Consider the following 8,898-nt stretch of genomic DNA (forward strand, 5'->3'; position numbering starts at 1 on the left):
AGAAATATATCACAGTATACGAAGAACTGAAGTGTAAAATGCGATCAAAATACATAACAAATTATAATACATGAACTACTGGGAGAAATACGTCACAATGTGAAGAAAGTATTCAATGCAGAACGACACGATAAACAAATATACAGAAACAGTGACATAGCCGAATTTCCAGAAACATGTCAAGTCTTCGAACAGTGCAGCCAGGGGGAACTATGACAACACGTTAAAACCGTGAAGAGGCGAGGAGTCACAGTTGCGGTACACGTTTTAATATGCAGTATATCTTCGAGTCAAAATATTGAGTGACTGAAAAGACTTTATCTTCCAGTCTCACAACCGAAAGGAAATATCCTTCTCCGAGACTGAAATAAACTTACCACAGTACAAGCAGGGTTGAATAAAATCCGCCGAGATTGTCATGAAAAAAACACTTTAGACTAAGCACAGACACGATGGATGGCTTTCACTGAATGGCGTGTGCAGTAGGCCTTATTCCAAGCACACGCGGGAACTGCCGACTGTAAATAAGACTCTTCGTGAAGTCTCAGTCCCAACAGCTTTCCCGACCTATGGATTCCAGAATGCGAAGTAGAGATTGGTTGATACGTAGAAGAAGCACACACGCACACACATGCACTGCCATTTGCATAATACCAGAGAGGAAGAGTGAGGTGGTGAATTTCGCATTCCATCTATCACGACGAAGCAACGAAAAGAGAAACTTCACTCAGCAGCGGCTAGCCTGCCAGTGCCGCCACTCACTACCAGCGACTGCTGTTGCAGAGTGCTCTCAGCTGCTTTTTAGCTAAGAGCTCGTCTCTTCAGTTACGGATCACCCACAAACGTGTTTGCTCATCGCAGGCACAGAACATGCCGAAAGTTTCGCGACTTGAAAGTTGTTATGCGTGCGGCAAAGGACCACATGTCTGTGGGAGGGAAGGGGGGCGGGGGGTGGGCGGGGGCGAAGAGGCAAACAAAACAAACAACTATTAAAAAACCCAAAAAAGCATTGCACGTGCAGCAATGACAGAGCCGATTTTATGACAGTGTTGTGAAGCAAATTCTGGTTTCATACAAGCCTCCTACCCACATCCACAAACTCGCTTTCAACTCCCCCCCATCACTTCCACTTGTCTGCTGTATGTGTGTGTAGTCCTGCCTCCGACCATTCCCTGCCTTCCCCCCTCCCCACCGCGCTCCCCCCCACCCCCCTCCACATCACCCCCCTCTCCTTCTCGTCCCTCTTCATCATTACAGACAGGGTGGTTTGCATGTTAGTACAGTGTCTGGCGAACACATGCGAGACGTGGTTTGTAGTTTGTTTCGTGTCTCTGACATGTATGTGGGAGGAGGGTGGGGGGATAGGGGCCGTGAGGGATGAGGTGGAGGGTGCGCGCGCGCGCGCGCGTGTGAGTCTGTTTGCGCCTGTGCGTTAATGTGTGTGCTGTGTGTGTGTGTGTGTGTGTGTGTGTGTGTGTGTGTGTGTGTGTGTGTGTGTGTGTGTGTGTGTGTGTGTGAGTGTGGAGATCTGCTTGGTCCATCTGTTCGGAAACTTCAAGTTAAACCTGTGTGGCTCACTGATCGACTAAGTGACATACTAACAATCCGCTAGCAGACATAATCATTCACTCACTCACTCACTCACTAACTCGGCACACCTCGCTATCATTCTGTGCACCTGCAGTACCACTAGGCTTCAGTCACTGATTATAATTATGTTTGCACTAGGCAAACAATTACGTTCAATGTCCATAAATATAACCGACTTTTGGTCACTTCCAAATCAACATTTCAAACAACATCAGACTCATTGATAGCAACGTTTGCATTGTCAGAATTTAATATATTTCAATCATCGTGGTTATTTGTTTGGTTTTTATTATACGTAAATGATTACTATGGCCACGCACCCACCCACCGCCTAAGCCGTTATATATCCAGTACTTACATGGACAATCAGTTCAGACTGACTCACTGCGCTCATGACACTGGCCGTGTTCCAGACGATGGCAATGGTTTGGTTCAGCAATCTGATGAACAGTGAACACGGTCACTTCCGGCTTCAGTTTGGACTTGGCAATGAGGATTATTTGCTTGTCCTTAAAAAGAAGAAAAGAAAGAAAAAGTGGTGTCAGCACACGATGACAGGTGAGTTGGGCCTGCATGGAGTTCAAGCGGTGGATAAAGGTTAACTCTCTCCATACGAACGGCGAAAGAGACGACGTTAACAGCGTTTCACCCAATTACCATCATCAAAATATTGCAAGCGGAAGGCTCTTATACTGAAGAGGTGAATGTTGACAAAGAATACCACAAATTCTGACGACGGAAGCTAAAGGTTGGGTCATTCAGACACCCACTGGACATCCGAGGGGTCTGTGTAGAGGAGAAGAGAGGACTGGCCGTACTGAGTGAGTTAAAGATCTCAGGTGGGGCCCCAATCTCCCCTCCCGCCGTTGTTTGAACTAACTTCCCAAACCGAAATCAAGTACCCATTCACACATGGGTGAGGTGAGGAAAATTGGAGTAAAGTGCCTCTTCTAAAGAACTTGCACAACTGACACCATGCCGAAAAGAGGCCTCGAACCCTGAATTATCAGTGGCTAAACACTGGACTGATCAGAAGTACAAACTGAAATGGCCCGTTCTACATTAACCCTTTCACCGCCAGTCAATTTAGAGTACAAAATTCCTTGTGGTATAAACACAGAAAAAGACAGTAGCTGGGGATTCCCTCTGCGATGTATAGAAAATATGGTCTGTCCAACAACTGAACATTAAGAGCAGTAGGTTCATGGATAACAGACCAATGAATGGTCACCTTTCAGTGACATGGGTCCTCTACCACGCCTGTGCATAAATGCGAGCTTGGCAGTGAAAGGGTTAATGGACTCTGTGGAACTGAACGTCACCGGACAGCTCCAGCCTGTCCACCAGTAAGGCATCAGTTGACTCTGACGATACCTTCGGCACTCGGCCTGCGTCTCACTGTCCTTCCGTGGAAGACCTTAGAAGATGAAGTTATCATATCGCTTTGAGCGCCTTCAAGTTCGTCTGTTTTTCTTTCCATTCCCTGCATCCTTTTCTTTTGTTCTTTGTTTTCATAATGATAGTTAGTGACTTGGTTTAAACCTTTTTTGTTGTCGTCGTTTTTTTTTTTAACTCTTATTTTTAATGTCACAAAACCAATAATGAATTGGACAGGAACAAGAACATACTAAGTCCAGTCTAGCTGTACAGAAACACACACGCCAAACATGCTGACGGATGCCTTTGCAGGTCGAAATTGAAACAACGTGTGTAGCATTGATTTTAAACAAAAGGTCAGTGACGTTTCCCCCCCCACCCCCCACCCCCACCCCTCCTATGTTCAAGGACTGAAACTCTACCTGCAGAGCAGGTGTGCGCCATCCCTGATGTCTTTCTGCACAACATCAAATTCAGATCAGTCAAATGTTGGTTCAGTACGAAGTAGGCTCAGTACCGAGAAGGCGTATGCGAAAGATTCGTGGTCTTCTCTGTCAGTGTTGGCTCTTCGCCTGGACCTTCGTGGTTCCTGGTTCTGTTCCACGTCTCCACACTGCAGCAATAAACTGCCCCAGAAAAAAAAAAAAACACGTCAGTGAGGAGGCAACCTACCACGACACCGATTGTCATCGTCTTATGTTTTTCAATACATTCTCTGTAGTGTAAGGTGATGCAATTATTAGCCCTCTTGTAGATTACCAGGACAAGAACTTCACCCACTGGCCAGGAAATGTAGTTGGGAGGAAAGTATGGTACTTAAGTGTATCTAAGTGCCAATTCCAGTGCCTAGATATCTACTTTCTGAGTCAATACGTAATAATTTTAGCAGGGCTAACTATCATGTATATGTCGCTACTGAATGCTGCACACACCTTCGTCCCCAGAGAGAGAGAGAGAGAGAGAGAGAGAGAGAGAGAGAGAGAGAGAGAAACGAAACGAAACGAAACGAAACGAAAATTTATTTTACCAAGGAGAGAGAGAGAGAGAGAGAGAGAGAGAGAGAGAGAGAGAGAGAGAGACGAGACGAGACGAGACGAAACGAAACGAAATTTTATTTTACCAAGGTAATGAGATAAGTAAAACATATGCTTTTTTCCAACCAGCCTTGGTGTATTAAAAAAAGAAAAAAGAAGAAGAAAGAGGGATGAGCACAGAACCATTAACAGGAAAGATATAAACGACAAGAGAGAGACTGACAGAGACAGAGAGAGGCCATTTTCAAAATCAACGAAGGCAACATATAACTTTCTATTGTTATTAAATTGCTTCTGACTGCAGCTAATAATACAAATATATGGTCAATAGTAGAATAGTCTTTCTTGAATCCAGCTTGGTATTCCCCAGTTATATTATTCATAGTAATACATTCTTGCAGTCTATTCTTAATAATAGAACCATATAACTTGCTACATGTATTACATAAAGAAATACCTCTGTAATTATTCATGTCATTTACATCCCCCTTTTGAAATAAAGGCAAGATCATAGATTCCTTCCAAGTTTCCGGATAACAACCAGTATCAAACAAATGATTAAATAGCTTAACTAAAAAAAAATAACAATGCTCTCTCCATAATACTTTAAAAAAACAAAAAAAACTCACCAATAAGACCATCTGGACCTGCTGCCTCGCCATTTTTCAGAGAGACAGACAGACAGACAGAGACAGCCGAGACAGAGAGACAGAGATAAAGAACAGAACAGCCGGAGACAATACGATAAATGCACGCCTTTGTTTTTCAGGAACTGTGGGTTCCTATTGAGCACATAATTGGTGGTGGTGGTGGTGTGGTGGTGTGTCCATCGAGATCGATGATGACCATCGTTGTCATCCAGCTGGGGGATGGGGGGAGGGTGGTGGTGGGGTGGGGGGGAGGATGCTCATGAATCTATCTGTGAATGCGCAGATGGCTGAATAGTCCAATCTGCGCACGAAATGTTCGCTGGCAGTTGGGGCAGACAAAGACAGGCATACCATTGTCAGGGAGCTTGTTTGCCCGTGACTTTCTGGCCTGCCTCTTCTCAACAGCTGCAGCAGTCCTGTTGGCCTCGCACAACTGGGCGCCTTTGTGCACAGCAGCGCGCCATTTGTCACGGTCCACTGCAGATTCCTCCCAGGAGTCAGGGTTGATATCAAACGCTTTCAGAGAGACTTTCAGAGTATGTCTGAAGCGCTTCTTCTGACCTCCGTGTGATCTCTTCCCTTGTTGCAGCTCGCCATAGAAAAGCCTTTTGGGCAGCCGATGGTCTGGCATGCGCGCCACGTGTCCAGCCCAGCGAAGCTGGGACTGCATCAGGATGGTGAAGATGCTGGGAAGGGTGGCTTTTGCCGAGCACCTCTGTGTCTGGGGTCCTGTCTTGCCAATTGATGTTCAGTAGCTTCCTGAGGCATGTTGTGTGGAAGTGGTTCAGCTTCTTGGCATGTCGTTGGTACACTGTCCAAGTTTCGCAGGCGTACAGTAGTGTGGGGAGAACTACTGCTCTGTAGACCTTTAGCTTGGTCTCAAGACTAATGCCTCTTCTGTTCCAGACATTTGCATTGAGTCTACCAAAAGTTGCGCTTGCTCTTGCAATCCTGACGTTCACTTCATCGTCGATTGTCACATTTCGTGACAGCGTGCTGCCAAACTATGTGAACCGCTCCACCGCACTGAGTCTCTGACCGTTGACTGTGATGTTGGGCTCAACGTAGGGTTTCCCTGGGGCTGGCTGATGGAGAACTTCAGTTTTCCTCGTGCTGATGGTAAGGCCGAAGTTCCTGCTGGCAGATGCAAACTTGTCGACGCTGAGTTGCATGTCAGCTTCAGATCCAGCGTTGAGGGCACAATCATCAGCAAACAAAAAGTCTCTGATGATGTCTGTCATGACCTTCGTTTTTGCCTGAAGTCTTCTGAGGTTAAACAGCTTGCCATCTGTTCGGTACTTTAGGCCGATTCCAACATCGCCATCTCTGAAGGCATCAGTAAGCATTGCAGAGAACATGAGGCTGAACAGCGTTGGAGCCAGGACGCAGCCTTGCTTGACACCATTTGTGACAGCAAAAGGAGCAGATGTTTCGCCATTGTCCTGGACTCGAGCCTGCATGCCTTCATGGAATTGGCTGACCAAGGAAATAAATTTCCGAGGGCATCCGTACTTGGCCATGATCTTCCACAGTCCCTCTCTACTCACAGTGTCGAAGGCCTTAGTGAGGTCGACATAGGTGGAGAACAGATCAGCATTTTGCTCCTGACATTTCTCTTGCAGCTGCCTTGCAGCAAACACCATGTCGGTGGTTCCGCGCTCTCTTTCCGGAATCCACATTGGCTCTCAGGCAAATGACCTTGGTCAAGGTGTGCTGTGAGGCGGTTTAGTAGGATCCTGGCAAGTATCTTGCCTGCGATGGAGAGCAAGGAAATGCCCCGATGGTTATCACAGGCTTGCCGGTTCCCCTTTCGCTTGTACAAGTGAATGATAGATGCATCTTTGAAATCCTGGGGGATCGTCTCTTCTTTCCACATGAGTGAGTACAGCTGATGGAGCTTCTCAGTCAGCACAGTGCCTCCATCCTTGTAGACTTCTGCTGGTATGGAGTCTGAGCCAGGTGCTTTGCCACTGGATAGCAGACGGATTGCTTTCTGGGTCTCAAGAGGTGTTGGCGGATCGTCCAGTGCTTCGTTGATGGGGACTTGTGGGAGACGGTCTATGGCTTCATCATTTATGAAGGAAGGGCGATTTAAGACACTGTTGAAGTGCTCAGCCCAGCGTTCGAGAATTTTCTCCTTCTCGGTGATCAAGGTATTCCCATCTGCACTGAGGAGGGGGGATGATCCTGAGGATGTGGGGCCACAGACTTCTTTAAAGGCATCATAGAACCTCTTCATATCGTGCCTGTCAGCATATCCCTGGATCTAATCAGCTTTGTCACTCAGCCACTTATCCTGCATCTGGCGTAACTTTTGCTGAACAGTCCTGCGGATGGCATCGTACGCATCCTTTTTTGATGTGGACTTTGGGTTGCTCAGGTAGGCTTGATGCAGACGGCGTTTCTCATCCAGAAGCTGCTTGATTTAATCACAGTTTTCATCAAACCAGTCTTTGTGCTTTCTGGTCATGGGTCCCAGGGTCTCTGAAGCTGTACTATAGATCAGCTCACGCAGGGTCCTCCAGTCAGATTCCACATTCTGGTTGTCCAGAGAGGCGGATTCCAGACGATCTTCCAGCAGCTCGACAAAGGACTGTTTGATGGTGATGTTTTTTCAGCTTAGCGATGTTAAGCCGTTTTGGAGCCTTCTGGCCTTGGGGGGCGTCTCTTGGGCTGGATTCGAATATTCAGCTTCGAGACTACAAGGCGATGGTCTGTCCAACACTCGGCGCCGCACATGGTCTTTGTTACACGTACATCTTGCCTATCCCTTTTCCTGACGATGACGTAATCGATGAGATGCCAATGCTTTGAGCGAGGGTGCATCCATGACGTCCTGTTACGGGTAGGGAGGCAGAAAACTGTGTTGTTTATCAGCAGTTCGTGCTCTGCACAAGTGTGAAGCAAAAGCAATCCATTTGGGTTGCAGTGGCCCACACCGTGCTTTCCAATCACTCCATCCCAGGAGATGTAGTCAGAGCCAACTCTAGCATTGAAGTCCCCAAGAATGATGAGCTTATCTGCTTTAGGGATAGCAGCAATGACAGAGTGAAGGTCCTCGCAGAACTTCGCCTTCACTTCATCCGGGTTGGTCATGGTTGGGGCGTAGGCACTGACAATGGTGAGGTGCTTCTGGCCAGATGCCAGTGGGAGTTTCATGGTCATAAGCCTATCGTTGACTCCCTTTGGGATTCCAGCTAGCTTGCTGACAAGTGCTGTTTTTACTGCAAAACCAACGCCAGCCTCACGTCGCTCTTCGCTTCCTCGTCCACTCCAGAAGAAGGTGTAACCAGATCCCCCGTTCACAGAGCTCGCCTTCGCCTGCAAGCCGAGTCTCACTCAAGGCTGCGATGTCAATGTTGTATCTGGCGAGTTCGGATGCAGCTAGTGCCGTTCTCCTTTGGGGTCTGTCCGCGCTATCTCTGTCCAGGAGAGTCCTTATGTTCCAAGCACCAATGGTGAGAGGAACGATCCTTGTTTTTTTCTTTTCTTTCTTGTTTCGACCGCTGATGTAGGGTCCCCGCCAGCCGCGGTATGCTGGCCAGGGTGATATGGAGCAGGCAATTTTTAGGGCACCTTTTCTAGCCCCTTCCTCATGCCAGGGAGGTGAGCAGTGCATTCCTAAAGAGGGCTGCTCAGATGCTCAGACGGCTGCCGAGCTCCATCGCTGCTCCTGTCGACGAAGAACGACCCTATGGCCTGAGCCGCCTGCGTGCAGGTCTGCGGCTGCGACTGCCAGTGTACCCACACCTGTCGTTTCGTCGCTCGCCTGTCGCCACAGGACTTGGGGGTGATGAAGGATGAAAGGTCATTTGGATGACTGATGACTTGCGCGATGAGTTTGTTTAAAGTGAAGAGGAGTTGCGCAACGTCGACCTCACTCTCTCGTCCGGGTCCACCAATTTCCAGTGGCAGGACTAAGTCGAGACGACTGGAGGATGAGCACGGATGCAGTGGATGACCAAGATATCCTTTCGGTGTCTCATCTTGCTCTCTGCACTCCACAGTGCGTTGCTGTAACCGCCTTCCTCTCCGCTAAACCGATAGGTTTCTTCCGCAGATTCTGCCGGATCCAGACTTCGCATGCATGGGTAGACACACCCCGGGGGCCAACTGCGTGTGGCATGCACACAGCACGGTGGAGCTAGATGGCCGTCGGTGGCTCTCCTGAGCCAACGCCCTTTTATGGATCTCCATAAGGGTGTCTAGCCACCCGCCTCACCAGTCCCGGAAGGGAGCGATTGGAG

The 8,898-nt window shown here is 48.0% G+C and overlaps 1 protein-coding gene across 2 annotated transcripts in view; it reads right to left on the reverse strand.

Moving 5' to 3' along the window:
* The window catches only part of LOC143294298 (uncharacterized), a 16,824-nt gene extending 16,005 nt beyond the window's left edge, over window positions 1-819 (reverse strand). For both annotated transcript variants that reach the window (XM_076605738.1, XM_076605737.1), the window contains exon 1: window positions 378-819. The gene's annotated coding sequence lies outside the window, so the exon portion shown is untranslated. The remainder of the gene's footprint in view (window positions 1-377) is intronic.
* Between the last annotated feature and the right edge of the window lie 8,079 nt (window positions 820-8,898).

This window comes from Babylonia areolata, chromosome 19 (assembly GCF_041734735.1).
Source record: "Babylonia areolata isolate BAREFJ2019XMU chromosome 19, ASM4173473v1, whole genome shotgun sequence".
In the NCBI taxonomy this organism is placed as follows: Eukaryota; Metazoa; Mollusca; class Gastropoda; order Neogastropoda; family Buccinidae; genus Babylonia; species Babylonia areolata.